This window comes from Ochotona princeps, chromosome 11, assembly GCF_030435755.1.
Source record: "Ochotona princeps isolate mOchPri1 chromosome 11, mOchPri1.hap1, whole genome shotgun sequence".
NCBI lineage: Eukaryota > Metazoa > Chordata > Mammalia > Lagomorpha > Ochotonidae > Ochotona > Ochotona princeps.
This window is the reverse complement of record NC_080842.1, coordinates 54279131-54294793: the sequence shown is the minus strand read 5'-3', so window position 1 is coordinate 54294793 and position 15663 is coordinate 54279131.

Here is a 15663-nt window from a genome sequence, read left to right as displayed (position 1 = left end):
TCTTTGTACTTCTGTCTGTATCTCAGGAAGTTTATCCTGCCTGTTAATTTTCTTGGCTACAACAACATTTCACATTGAAAAGCTGTCCCTTCCTTTAAATTATAGTAGTATTCTAAGCCTCATCATTTTCCAGAGAAAGTAATTTTAAGTCCTCGAACATCCATTTCCACTCTAAATTAGGGTACCCTGGACAAAACAATTGAATAAACCACTCACCCTCCTAATCATGTGAATGCAGCCAGTTCCATGTACAATAATGACCACCACAGCACTGTATTGGGACACCTTTCTTCTTCACCACCGATAACTTAAATTTATCAGACTTTAATGGTCATGTTCCATCTTGAGAGCTTTCCATGAAAGATTTTGTCAGCGAAGGAGATTTTCTGGAAATCACATTATTTCTTTTAGAGATTTTAACAATAAGTGTAAGGGACTTCCACTGCGATTTGATCCTCTTGAAAAGTAGACTTCGTTGGTACTCTTTGCTTACAACATTTTTCATTTTCTTCCTTTAGTAACTGAGCTTTGAGAATCACTTTTTTTTTTCAATTTAAAATCTCCCCATGTCTTAATTTTATTTGTATCCTTTTTTTTTCTCTGTGCTTTTAAATGGATCTTTTGAGGTCACTTAATTATAATAACCTTATCAAATTCTGATAATATGAGCAAATTTGGATATTATCATTCTGATGTTCAATCCTTCTGAGAACTGCAACATCATTAATCATATATTTTAGTTGCAAATAACCTCAGGTGATCATTTAATGAAATGTTTTACAAATGCATAATATGGATTTACATTCGTCATTTTCTTCACTTGTAAATGACCCATTCATAAGCTACTGCTACATGGGTCACTTTTTTCAACACAATTTATCATATTTTGGTAGAATGGAACTTCCCTATTCTTCCTTATTTCAACCAACAGATACATTTTAAAAAATATTTGAAATGCAGGGAAGGAGAGGTCTTCCATGTGTTGGTGGATGCTATAATTGGCTACAACAGCAGTCTCTGGACCACGCTAAAGGCAGGACTCAAGAAATTTGTCCTGGTATTCTACATGGGGAACAAAGATTCAATTATTTCAGCCATCATCCTTTCCCCTTTCAAGTCTATTAATAGAATTGAAGACATAGTGGCCAGGAATTGAACTGTCATCCAATGTCAAGGTAGCATTCTAACCTACTGGCCCACAATCATGGCCCTAAGAATTAAATATTTGACTTTTCTCAGTGCAATTTTCTGTTATAGAGCTAAAACTTTGTCACTCAGAGACCAAGACTGAGAGAAAGCTACCATTTTTCATGTTGCCAGTTAATACTCCTGAAGAAAAAGAGCACCAGAATCCAAGTAATTATTATTACTGTAAAAAATATCTGTGCAATATGTGAAACATGGATATTATTTGAAAAACATTGATTTGAAACTGAAAACTCTCTTAGAAGTCAAGAACATAGTTTCAAAATTTGGAGTTAGATGACAAGTTCAATGGTGCCCATGGAGATAAAAGTCTGTGCTCCAATACTTCATGAGGTACCGAAATCTTGAAATGTACAAAAATATCCATAACTAAATAGAAAAATTTTCAAAAATTTAACATTTAGTCATTAGTGTTATAGACAGTCCTGAGACAATATCCAGGTGTAGGTCAAGGCATATGCCTCTCTCATACGTATGGTTCAGGTCTGGTGGTGGGCCAGTTGTTAACACCCACTGGCAGATCTGAGAACAAGGATGGAGTGGAGGACATTCCAGCATAGTCCACAACACCAGGCAGTTCACATTATGGCCAAAGTTGATGGCTGACTGCACTGGGTTTTGTGGCAGCACCTGCTAGCATGAGCTGGAACAAGGGTAGATTGGACTGTGCCAGGTTATACCACCCACTGGCAAATGCATAGGTGAAATGAGCCATGCCATACTGGGCTGCTGTACCCACCAGCCCACATAAGAATAGGAGTTGGGGGTGGGGTGTGTGAACCCATCAAGGGAATAGTGAGGACTCTCTTGCTGGGCCACTGCTCCTACTTATGAGCATGAGAGCTGGGACTAGGGGCAGACCAGGTTGAGCGGGGCTACAACACCTGTGGCCTACATATGAACTGGATTAGGGGAGAGCCAGGTGGGGTATCCAATTGTATCTACTGGTACTGGTATGAGCCATAATAAGGGCAGGCAGGTTAGACTTTGCCACAATATCAGTTGGCAAGTGCTGGAACTGAGGGTAAACCCTGTTGGGCTTGATCTCAGAATCACCTGGAGAGTGCAAAATTTAGGGCAGGGAGAGGGTCCAGTGGGGAGTTGTGGGCTCCACTCTGAAGGGCTGCAACTCCTACTGGTGAGCATGGAGGTGGGCCTGGCTGGACAATTGGTGGCACCCACTGGCATGAATGTGGACTAGAGGGTGGAGTTGGTCGAGTTGAGTTAGGCAACCAATGCCCAGTGACATGTAGGAGATTTGAAGGGATAGACTGGACCAGTTCACTGCACATGCTGGCAAGCGCAGCAACCAGAGCTGAGGGCAGGTTCAGTGGGAGTGGTTCGGTTTGCTCTGATGGGCTGCAGCTGCCCTGGTGTCCATGAGGGCCCAGAAGGTGGTGGGCAGGGCTGGGCTAGACCACAGCTGAAGGAGGGCAGAACAAATTGCTCAACTACCTTAGCAAATCCTGACAGCAAATTTCTGGGCAAGTGGAGACTCTGAGGTGGACTATGTCAGCCAGTTGACCTTGGAAGAATTTCCTCATCCTTGGAATGACGATATATAAAGAGTCTTAGAACTATCGAAAGCACATAGGCAGAACCCTCAGATCATGCTTGCCAAAGGAGACCTTGGGATGACATTGGGCGGCCATTCCCTATCTCTGGGTACTGAGGCAATTGGGAGTCTGGGTGTGGTTTCTCCCCCTTGTTTCTCCTTCCTTACACCAGATACAGGAAAAAGAAAAAGAAAATCTGTAAACTATGGTTTCGCCCACTATCCCATGATCCTTGACCCTTCCCACCCTGATCAACTATGTAAACATCATTTTAAAAAATAAGATTCATGCCTTTAAAAAAAAAGAATGCAACTTCACACTCTAGATTATTTAGCTCTGGTTACACTGTGTTCCAAACAACACTTGGTTTCCTGAGCTTAAGCAGATAACTCTTCTTTCAATTTATACTGAAAGCAGGTGCATCTGTACATATACAACTCTGTCTATAGTTGGGACTGAAAATTAGTCATTCTTTTACTATTCAAACATGTAAAATCATCAAGCAATCTGCAGATTACATGAGCAGGAAAACCAGAAAATACAGAATACAGATAGACAAAATGTGTCTGCTACAAAGTGGCTTGGACATTCAGCCCAGAAATTTACTTTGCAGTAAACATAAAATGCTTCCTATAGGTTAAATATATATAGATATTGAAATTGAGGAATAAATATAATGTAAACACAGAGATAAGCTTAGCTTTGGAGAAGGAAGTCAAAGGGGCAAAGAAGTATTTCAGATGTTGCAAGGAAACTTGGAAGATACATGGAATTGTGTTTAGAGCAGCTGATGCTTGTTAAAATCATTAGAAATATTTACAATTGATCATTTCAAAAGTAAGACACTAATTCATGTTATGCATATGTTCCTTTATGTTTCACTATTTTATGCTTTGATTTTCTCTCACCATTAGGTTTATCTATAAATTATGCCTATTATTTTTAACTGAAAATGTGTATTTCCACAAGGAAATGTATTAAGATGCATTATTGCTAATGATTATCTGTAATACAAATAGCAGATGTGTTCTTTTCAGGAAATAGCCAAATGTTGTGATTGAGCTTTTCAAATGACAAAATGGCTAGATAAGAAAGGATGTATACTGAAGCTGACTAATCACACATTCATTTTGAAGCTTTTGAAAATTTTGAATGAAGCGTGTCAATGTATTAGCTGAAATTAAAATCACAGATATAATCAAGCCTTTGTTACCTTATAATAAATCAAATGTTAATCTGATAACTTCTAATTAAAGGTCAAGATTACAATGAAGCGCTTACGCACAAGTAGGAAGGATATTCTGATACAAAATAATGTATTCTAGTGCAAGGATACAACAAATGCACATCAAATGGGACATGTGCTCTCTATGTAGGTCCCTTCTTCTCATGCACTGGAGAAGTAATTGATTGGAAACATTAAGATTAATCAGTGACTGCTCATGTTCAAAGTACAGACATTTAAAGATGGTGAATATTGCACTTTTGAACTGGGTGTCAGTGCAATTTTTAAAATAAGAATCACTAAATGAGGAATTAAACTCAAATAAACTCAAACTTGAGACTAACATTTTTAGTTAGCATGTTTCAAAAATCATTAGTAATGGTGTGATAGATTATAATGCAAAGTAAATTTTGGGAAATTAAATTCCTATTATTACAAACTGAGAGAGAATGAGGGGGGGAGAGAGAGAAAGAGAAAGGAGGAGGAGAGACGCTACAAACGATTTAGAACTGGATTTACAAGTTTTGACCTATGAAATGACAAAAACCTACTTATTCTCTTTTTGTTCTAGTGCATTTGTGCTGATATTAAAAATCCTGAGATTGACTACTGACTAGTGATTGAAATCTATTTCTTCACTTCTGGAGACTGGGCAGTCCAGAGTCAAGCACTGGCGTCTTTACTGCCTGCTCAGAGCACTCTAGCTGCATTCTGTCATGTTAGAAAGCAGAAAACTAGCAACAGCAACCACAAACATTAAATACATGCTTTTGAGCTTTTCTATAAGGCTCTTGCCTTCAACATTTAATAACTTCACTAAGGGACTCAAGTTTTAATATTACAAAGATGGAAATTAGGGCTTAACATAAGTTCTGTCAGGTACATGTCCAAATTATGACAGAACTCTTCCAAAGAAGAAACAAAAATCTTATTGTTATAAGAGCTGCAAATTCATTCCAATTGGGTGCCAATGTTGGTAAGTGTAACATAAAAGTTTACAGGCAAAAATAAGTACTTGTGTAGTTTACCATAAAAAGAAGACATTATAATGTAAGTTATTCTGTGGGCATTGACATAATTGAATAGCATGGCCTTATTACTTCTAGGCTGTTAAATGGACAGTGGCAAGATAACTAATGTTTCCTGTGACAACACATAAAAGTCATAAAAAAGAGCAGGCAGCTTGCTTTGTTCTATGCCTGCTCTGTTCCTAAGTCATGTTTATAGATCACCAGTATCTGCTATTCGTTTGAATTATGAATTGCAAATATTCTCTGGGGGAGTTAATATATAAGATCCTATAAATTAAGTTCATGAATATAATTTGGTTGACGATAAAGCAAAAGAAATAAAGGATGGTTTGAGGAACATATGTCATTATGGAAAATTCATGAATATTATTATAAAACTAAAAAAGGAAATATTTCCTGTAACTAAAGAATTTTATGTGAGTAAATATATGATTCCATCTTTTTCATTTCACTGTATGTGTGTTGCAAGTCCAGCATTGCAAGGGAAATAGACATGTTGAATATTTATTAAGTTTATACACACACACACACACACATACATACATACATTATCACAAAATAACTGTCAAGACCTTGTAATAAAATACATTACATCTTGGATTAAATAGTCATGTTTTTAACAACAGCTAATTCTATTTTAAAGCCTCAAAACAATTTGACTGACCCTATCAGCCAACAACATATGATAAATATTCCTGCTATTACCACCACTGTCTTTCTCATTGCCAACGAACTGATGAATATTCTCATACTTACGGAAATGAACAACTCTTTGAAGATAGCACAGCAAACATTTAGAGCAAATTAGAATAAGGGGTGTGTAGAATATGAAATTTCATGCTATTTTAAATATTAATGCTTCGGGCCCAGAGGCGTGGCCTAGCAGCTAAAGTCCTCGCCTTGAATGCCCCCGGATCCCATATGGGCGCTGGTTCTAATCCCGGCAGCTCCACTTCCTATCCAGCTCCCTGCTTGTGGCCTGGGAAAGCAGTTGAGGAAGGCCCAAAGCTTTGGGACCCTGCACCCTCGTAGGAGACCTGGAATAGGTTCCTGGTTCCCGGCTTCGGATTGGCGCGCACCGCTCGTTGCGGCTCACTTGGGGAGTGAGACATCGGATGGAAGATCTTCCTCTCTGTCTCTCCTCCTCTCTGTATATCCGGCTTTCCAATAATAATAAAATCTTTTAAAAAATAAATATTAATGCTTCATAATGTATAATGTTAACTATAACTCATGAAAGGTATAATATTTCTTTCTGAACGTATGATCTTTCCACCTTTTAGGTATTTAGAGTTTATGAAATTTTGGACAAGTATTTAGCACAGCAGATAAGTCACTACTAGGGACAAACATCATATGTCAGAGTTGCTAGTTTCTATTCTGAACACCTCCACTTCTTATCCAACTTTTAGCCAGCATACACCCTGGGCGGTAGCAGATGCTGGCTCAAGGTGAGGCCACTGATGTGAGACCCAGCTTAAATTCCATGCTGCCCTAACCCAAAGTGCTTTATTCCTTTGGGTAGTGAATCAGCTTATAGAAGTGTTCTCTTTCTCTCTCTCTCTCTCTCTCTCTCTCTCTCTTTCAAATACTCCACTCTAAACCTTGTGATTTGTTTTGTTTTCTTTTATATTCAAGTCATAGGGGTTTGCATGACTATCACTGACACCATATTTTTTTTTAGATTTTTTTCTAATTGGAAAATAAATTTTACGAAGAGAAGGAGACAAAGAGAAAGCTCTTCTTTTGTTGGCTCACTCCCCAAGTGGTCACGATGCCTGGAGTTGAGCTGATCTGAAGCCAGGATCCAGGAGACTCCTCTGGGTCTCCCATGCAGGTGCAAGGTCCCAAGGGTTTGGGCTGTCCTCTACTGCTTTCCCAAGCCACAAGCAGAGAGTAGGAAGCCAGAAGGAAAGTGGAGCAGCCTTGATACTGAAAGACCCTCACCAAAAACCATGAACTTTAACAGCAGAAATGCCATTTTGCAAGGCTTTAACTAAAAATAACAGGATCTCTGAGAAGAAAGCAGGCGAGGTCAGGACTAGCTTGCCACACGCTTGTCACACATTTGTGGTCTAACATCTGGCCCCAAAAGAGGGAAGAAACGTTAAGAAAGAGAGCCAACTCAGCGCCAACTCAGCGCCAATTCAGCGCCAACTTAGCTATTATTAGACTTCGCCTATCAGAATCCTGTAACTATGCATCTCGCTTCTGTACTGTGCTTTTTTTGCCTCCCTACCCTATAAAAACCCCTAGACCCCAACCTAAGGCACGCAAGTCTTCCGAGAGACTTTGTCGCCCCAGGTACCTGTGTATCTGAATAAACCTCTTGCTGTTTGCTTCCGTACAAGTGGTCTCGTTGTTCCTTGGGAGGGGCCTCTCCAGAGGAGGGACACCCATTTCGGGGGTCTTTCAATACAAGCCAGTGTACACACAGGATCTCGGCGTGTGCAAGGCGAGGACATTAGCCACTAGACTAATGCATGAGGCTCACTGACACTATCATTATACAAATTCTATAAATAGGACAAGATGAAAATATACGACAAAACTTGAAGTTCCCTATAGGGAAATATACTTGGCGTAATGAGTGATTGTGTGAAAATGATTATCTCTGTACCACAAGACAGCATATTTTCTCCCCTCCACTCTTCCCAGGGCCACGATGGCATGTTCTGAGGTGTGATTCACTGCAGTTTTGAACATGTCCTTCTCCAAACTCTATCACTTGTATCAGTGTGCCGGTGTAGTCAGCAATCCAGCCACTTACGGATGCCTCTCTCCTTTTATAACACACGAACAACATAACGTGTAGAATTAAGACATGAACCTTGGGAGGGCTGCGGGAGAGGACGTCTAGCTCGGATCCCGAACCCAGTCCGCCATGTGCCCATGGCTCATGGCGGGCTGGGCCCGGACATGCCTGGGTGCGGCCTGCTTCCTTCTGGGGTGAGTACGCCGAGGGGGGAGGCCTCCGTGACTGGGCATGTCCGGGACCCACCCAACACCCTCATTGGGTGGTGGGTGAACGGGATTGGGGAGGGGCGCAACCTCGGGCCTGCAGGATTTAACCTCCGGCTGCCAGAGGCGAGCCGAGGGCTGCGGGAGAGGATGTCTAGCTCGGATCCCGAACCCAGTCCGCCATGTGCCCATGGCTCATGGCGGGCTGGGCCCGGACATGCCTGGGTGCGGCCTGCTTCCTTCTGGGGTGAGTACGCCGAGGGGGGAGGCCTCCGTGACTGGGCATGTCCGGGACCCACCCAACACCCTCATTGGGTGGTGGGTGAACGGGATTGGGGAGGGGCGCAACCTCGGGCCTGCAGGATTTAACCTCCGGCTGCCAGAGGCGAGCCGAGGGCTGCGGGAGAGGACGTCTAGCTCGGATCCCGAACCCAGTCCGCCATGTGCCCATGGCTCATGGCAGGCTGGGCCCGGCCGGGGAGCTCTGGGGTATTGGACGTCTGAATCGCTGCTGAGATAGCTCTAGAGTGACCCCACTGTTTCTGGGATCTGAGTCAATCCTAAAGATTCCCAATGCCAGTAACTCTTCCTTTGAAGAACTTCCAATCCCTTAATAATGCTGAGCTTTGAACACCTATCAAGTAAAAGATAAGTTCCGGCTTGTGTAGCAGGCTGGCACCTAATGGTCCTCGGAGCAACCACGTGCAGGTGCGTGATTTACAGCTAGGAACGGTCCCAATCTGGGATGACACAGCTGGGATGAGGTTCCCACCAAGGGGTGTATGTGCTGGAATGGGGGCTGCGTTCTATCTAGGAAACAGTTGCAGTCACCCGAGGCACTAGTGTGGGCTGGGATTGGATGCACCAGGCCGGTTCAGATCCCAGCACCATCTGGTGTTATGGAGAAACAGGGTAGATGTGGGACTGACTAGGCTGGGTCTCAATCCCCTTCTGAGCCATGTGTGAGCTGTATGTGGGTATGGATGAGCCATGGCTGGGCTGAAACACCCAACAACAAGAGTCAGAATGGGGTGAAAGCCAGCCAGGAAAAGCCACTGTTCCTGCTAGGACAGGAGGTGAACTGAGTAGGGTTGGCTCAAGAACCCCCTGGCAAGCGCAAAATCTGGCATTGGGAGGGGTTCTGATGGAGGAGCCTGGGCAACTCCTCTGGCAGGACACAGTCCCTGCAGGTAAGCGCGAGAAGCATGATTGGAAACAGCCCAGAATAGGCCATGGAAAGTTTCCCACTGGCATGCATTCGGCATGGGTCAGGAGCAGACCAGGCTGAATCAGTTCATGTCATCCTCTGGCAAATCCGATCACCAGAACAGAGTGTGGAATGGGCCGGGTTTGGTTGCGACAAAACCAGTACACATTCTGGAACGCCAGGGCGTGGTTGCCTGTACTGGATATGAATGCAGCACCCATCCAGCACACGTGAGATCCAGGAAGGGAGGGGCAGAGCTGGCGGGGGGGTTAAGGGGCTGGTCCCCTCGCTGGACAACCACTCCCACTGGAGAGTGTTGGCTGGGATAGAGACAGACACGACTAAGCAAGGCTACAACACCTGTGCGCTGCATGTGGACAAGATCAGGGCCACAGCATCAGCTGGCAGAAGCTGGCACTGGGGACTAATTCTGTCGAGTCAAATCACAGGACCACCCAAAGAGTGCATAAACCGGGACAGAGAGACCTGGGAGGGAAAAAGTGGGTTCCCCCTTCTTGGGTCACTATTCCCGTGGGAGGGCATGAAAACTAGGACGGGGGCTGGGATGGCTAGACAGAGGCACTCAACAACATCTGTGAGGGCTGGATGGTTGAGTCGATTAGATAGAACTAAGCTTTAATACCCATTGACAAGTACCAGAGCCAAATGGGATGGGGGACAGACTGGTCTTCTGCTACACAAATTGGCAAACCAGGGTAGGGGGCAGGCTTGGTGGGGGTTATTGTGGGTCGCCCCGACTAGGCTGCAGCTCCCACTGGTTGATGTAAGGGCCGAACCAGACTGGACTGCAACACCCATTGGTTCCAGTGCAACTCGGGACTGAAAACAGAACCAACACAGCAATTGCAACCACCAGCTGATCAGGGTGATGGACTGTGCCGGGCCCTGTGCTTGCTAGAACATACAAGAATCTGGTCTGGGAATACCTCAAAGTATCTTTGGAGATCTCCCCACTTGAACTGCTGGACTCAGAATTCTAACCAAGAAAAGACAGAAGACAGAATAGGACAATCATTTATCTCAGCTACATGTTGGCAGCGAAATATGGGACAAATGGAGACTTCATGATGGACCATATCAATCAGTGGACCACCTCATCGAGCGAAACTGGCAGTGACTCATAACTGGAGAACTATTAACTCCACTTGAGCACATATCTCAGAGCATGCCCCACATACGGGACTTGGGGTGGGCGGGAAACCGGGTGGGGCTTCTCCCTCAATATCCCCTTTTACCTCGGATACATGATGGAAACAATATGGACATAGTGGCGTTGCCCGCCTCCCTATCCCCCTGAACCTTTTTTTTTTTTTTTTCCTTCTCTTTCTTGATTTTCCTTCAACTATAGTTAACTATGTAAGGATTGTCAACAACAATACAATAAAATGGATTATATAAAAAAAAAAAAAAGACATGAACCTTGTCCTACACGTGTGTCACACTTTTTTTTTCAAGTAAAGAACATGGAATTGTTGCATCTGATTTTCCTATGTAAAAGTGTTAGTTCATTGTTTTATTTCGTTAATGTCTGCAGGAGATTCGGCAAATCTGAAGAAGCAGAAACTAAAGGGACAGACATCAAGTGAATTGACTGAAAGTAGTATTTTTTGGTCAGAAAACAAGAAGAGCAAAGTGAGGATGGGGGTGGTGCTTAGTCTTATAGCAGAGATAAGAAAAGTTGGAGACTCAGTGAGGAAGTGAGTTCAAGAAGATGGGTATTTCCCCTTGTGATGTTACAGTGACACTTCACTGACTATCTCTCTCATTTTTAAAATATCTCTATTTAGCTTTCAAATGGGTCTATGAGGAGTTAGTTCTCGTATTGCGTGTCATCTTATATCTAATGTCAATTCAAATTTGAAAGTTAAAACATTCTGATTGAAATATTTCCAATATGGGCATTTAATATAAACTCACTGTATGGAACTTAATCTCACTAAGGAAATATGGCATATTAAATTGATTTTTAAAATTTATCATGTTTTTGGCCCAGGGCCATCAACTAGCAGCTAAAGTCCTCACCTCGAATGTGCCATGATCCCCTATTAGAGCCAGTTTCAATCCTGGCCGCTCCACTTCCCATTCATCTCCCCGCTTGTGGCCTGGGAAAGCAGTTAAGTATGGCCCAAGGCCTTGGGATCCTGTACCTGCGTGAGAAACCAGGACGAAGTTCCTGGTTCCTGGCTTTGGATGGGTGCAGCACCGGCCGTTGAGGTCACTTGGGGAGTGAACCATAGGACGGAAGATCTTCCTATCTGTCTCCCCAATTCTCTGTATGTCTGACTTTGCAATAAAAATAAAGAAATCTTTAAAAAATTTATCATGTTTTGTATGTGTTGCTGTTGTTATTGTCATGAGCCCTGATTTTCTTGAAAAAATTAAGGTTGACTACATCAAATATTATTTGGAAGGGTGCTCATTGGTGGTTTTATAGAAGCAAGCCCTTCAAATGCACATTTCCATGTGAATTCCTAGGGCTCATTACTCCTTTCATTCATCACATGGTCTGCATTTAACTTTGAGTGACACTGCAACCAAGCACATACTTGAGATGTTCTGTGTAGTAGGTGACGTTGATCTACCAAGAGGATAATGCTGAATGCATAGTTGAAAACACATTCCAGATTCTGTGTTTTACGAGTTACTAAAGGTGTAGAATAATTGCAAACAATATCTTTGAATGGCTGAGCAAAGCACAGTGAAATGGATTAACACGTTCTGATTCAGGAATAGTAAGCTTCTAACTATGTCTGCAACTCTTTTGATCCCATGTGTTTTAACTTTAAAATGAAGCAATTTAATTACCTAAAATTGGCAAGAAATGATTCTGCTTTATCGTTCCTGGAATTCAGTCTGTAAAACTTTTCAAAGATGAGATTCAAATACTGAAGATCTATTTAAAACACGTAAAAGTGAATAATGCACGGAATTGTGTCAATTCTGGTTTTAAAATGAACACAGGAAAATAAAACTACAAATCCATATGCTTTCTTAATTCTAGGGATGTGGTTTTTAAGAGCTGAAAACTTAACAATAGCAACAGCAACAACAAAAAGTGTAGACTGCGTATGGAATTCTATCAGGAAACCAGACTCCACAAGTCCAGGTGTCTGCTTCACCTGACAAGACAGCAAAAATTCCATGTCTGGTAATTAGGCTGTTGACAAATTGAGTGTAGGCATTGTAGTTGGCTGCTCAGTTTCTAGCTTTTTGAGGCTGAGACCAGCTCTTCTAATTAGACTATGTCTTCATGCTATCAATTTCTGTTGACTACTGCTAGACATGAGCTTTCTAGACACAGGAGAACACACCGCTTTATTATAACACTTGGGAGGAAAAAAACTCACCCTAACTTTAAGATTACAAATGTTAGCCTCTTGGAAAAGGTATGGTATGAGAAGGTTTGAGAAGTGCCATTTACAGTTGTATATTAAAGGGTGTGGTAAAGGCAGTATTCACATATAAACTTAGTGTTGAATGTCAGTCCATTATACATGCAAGTGTCTTGTGGGTAAAATTTTGTTCTGCTGATTTCCTCTGTCTAGTATTTACAACAATTCCTAACATACATAGTTCATTGAAAATATATTTAATGGGTTAATACAATGCTAAAAAGGCATAAGGGAATACAAATATGGTATATAAACTCATTTTATAAATTGTGGTCTATACCCCAAATTCTTAAAATATAAAGTATTTACTTACATTAATAGTATTCATGGTATATAAAATTGCAGGGAATGCTCAGGAAATAGCTCAGATTAGGAACTGCAAATAAATGTAGCAGCTGATGCAAAAAACAGATATTAAAATGTGGTACATATACAGTAGAATATAATTCAGGCTGAAAAAATAATGAAATCTCGTCTTTTAAAAAAATGGAAACCATTATACTTGGTGAAATAAGTGAATCCTAAAAAAACAAATACCATGCTTTCCTTGATGTTGGTAACTCAGACTCAGAGTACACACATGTAATCTATATGAGCAAAATGGATGTTAAGGGGTTTGATTATTGTTTAAAGCCTTTATCCATCAGGCCAAGGCATTGGCCATCTTCCCCTGCTTTCCAGGCCTTGGACACGGAGATGCATCAAAAGTGGAGCGCCCAAAACTAGAACAAGTGTTCGTTGGAGATACAGGGTCTATAGGCAAAAGAGTACCCTGCTCTGATGCCACCATGCTGGCCCCTTCGTCTGTTTTTGGTTAATTTGCTCTACTAATAGATTGCAAAGCCTGTGTTTGTGAAGCAAGCTGAAAGTATGCCACTTTTTAAAAATTAAAAACAATAAAAAATAAAGGAGGAAGAAGGAAGGTGAGTACAGAATGTGGGAAAGAGGGAGGGAGGGTGAGTTGGGAAGCATCACTCTGAACCTAAAGTGTATTGTGAAACGTGAACTTTGTTCACCTTATAGAAATAAAATATACACACTTAAAATCAAGCCTTTTTGATTCAAAACATTTGAAAGTCTTGCATAGTATTTGATAATATGCATTTACATTGAGATTTTTAAAGAACACTCATTTGAATATATTTTTAAAAATTTACATCCAAGTTATCTTTCAACTCAATTTTTCCACAAACTTTTTGAAGTTTTTAGTATGCTTATTAGGCAATGCTTGGCTCATCATTAGGGCTATCTGATCATTAATCACATACTTACTGTCACTTGCTGATTGTGAGTTTGTGAACAAAACACAAAACCAGTAGGAAAACCCCATTTTTTCCCCTGAAAAGTGTAACTAGCTACCGCGAGACCTCTGTGACCTATACTGTAGCACTGTTATTATAACTAAATTCTGATGTTGCAGGCATTTCACTGTTTGTTGGTATTTCTATAAAATCTGGGTTGATACTTTGTGGAGAAAAAGAGTAAAGCTTAAGTGGGTAAAGTAAGATGCAAGGCAAAATGTGAAGAGCAGAGATGAAGGGTCAGTTCTTAAGTATGTTCTGGCAATAATAGCAGAAGATGCTGTGTTATTTACTGTATTGTCAATGCAAACAGCAGTGACTTCCTGCAAGCCTCCTTCGGAGTTGGTTCCCTTTTGGGTTGTTGATCACAGAGAGATGTATCGGTTTCTTGGGCAAGTACCTGTAGATTGTGTAACAGATCCCTAGTTTTATGTTATTTGCCACTGTCCATTTAAACAGCTGGTTCTCCTGAACAGGAAGCTCCTTTGTTTACAAATAGAGATTCCAATTCTTTGTCCTTAGTTTCTAGCACTCTTATTCTATTTACTTTCAAAGTGTTGGCATCATTTGTAGGAACATCTGCTTTTATGAAGAAATGAAATCAAGATTTCTTTATGTAATAATGAAATAATAGAGAATCTTGTATCTCAGCAAGAAAATGTTGTAATTGCAGGTTCAAGCAGAGATAAAGAAAACAAAATAATTTAATGATATATTTATTTTTATTGGAAAGGCAAATTTCCAAAGAGAAGGAATGGCCGTTGTCTCTCCTTTGGTTTACTCCCCTAGTGATTGCAATGGCTGGAGCTAAACTGATCTGAAGCCAGAAGCTAGGAGTGTCTTCTGTGTCTCCCATGCAGGTGCAGAGTCCCAAAGCTTTAGGCCATCCTCTATTGCTTTTCCAGGCCATAAGCAGGGAGCTAGATGGAAAATAGAACAGCCAGAACACGAACCAGTGCCCATATGGGACACTGGGAGTTCAACGCAAGGATTTAGCCACCAGGCCACTCCCAAAAAATGAATCAGCTCAATGTCAACGCATTTGTATTAGAAATATAGGAAAAAACTGGAAGAGAAGTTGATCAAATTATGATTCAATGTAGTTTTCCTGCTTTTATTGTTGAATTGTTTTACATGTAATACTTGATGTTTTCTCTGCTGTCTTCCTTACAAATTTATAGATTATCATATGTATTTTCAATAAAACTTGAAAACTTTCACAATTCAATAATTATTAAGGTGTGTTATTGCTTGATTGTTTGAGTGACAGCTAGAATCAACAAAGATCTGATTGTCATAAATTGTTCCAGACCAAAGAAAGAAACAACAACAACAAAGAGCCCTTTTAAAATGGGAATGGTAGAGAATAATTCTTGTTTCTTCTAGTATCTACCAGTTCTTGCATTCATTGCTCTTGCATTGATACTATCAGGCCCACTGGTTATTTACTCTCTATTGGTGACAAACTGAAATACAAGGAAAACGTGGGAGCAGAACGCTCAACCTGTAGAAAATCCTATTATTTTTTTTTGTTGTTGTTGTTGTTGTCCTGGAATTGTATCTAGCTAAAGAGAGACCTCTATGAACTATATTGTAGCTCTGTTGCTGTTGCAATGATTTCACTGGTTGGCTGGGATTTCTGTAAAGACACTAATTCAACTTTACCAATGCCTACGGAGACCTAGATATGGACAGAACATAGAAAGCTTTCTGTGAATCTAATATGTACTTATTGAAAATATTGTGAATTTGTTCGATATGTT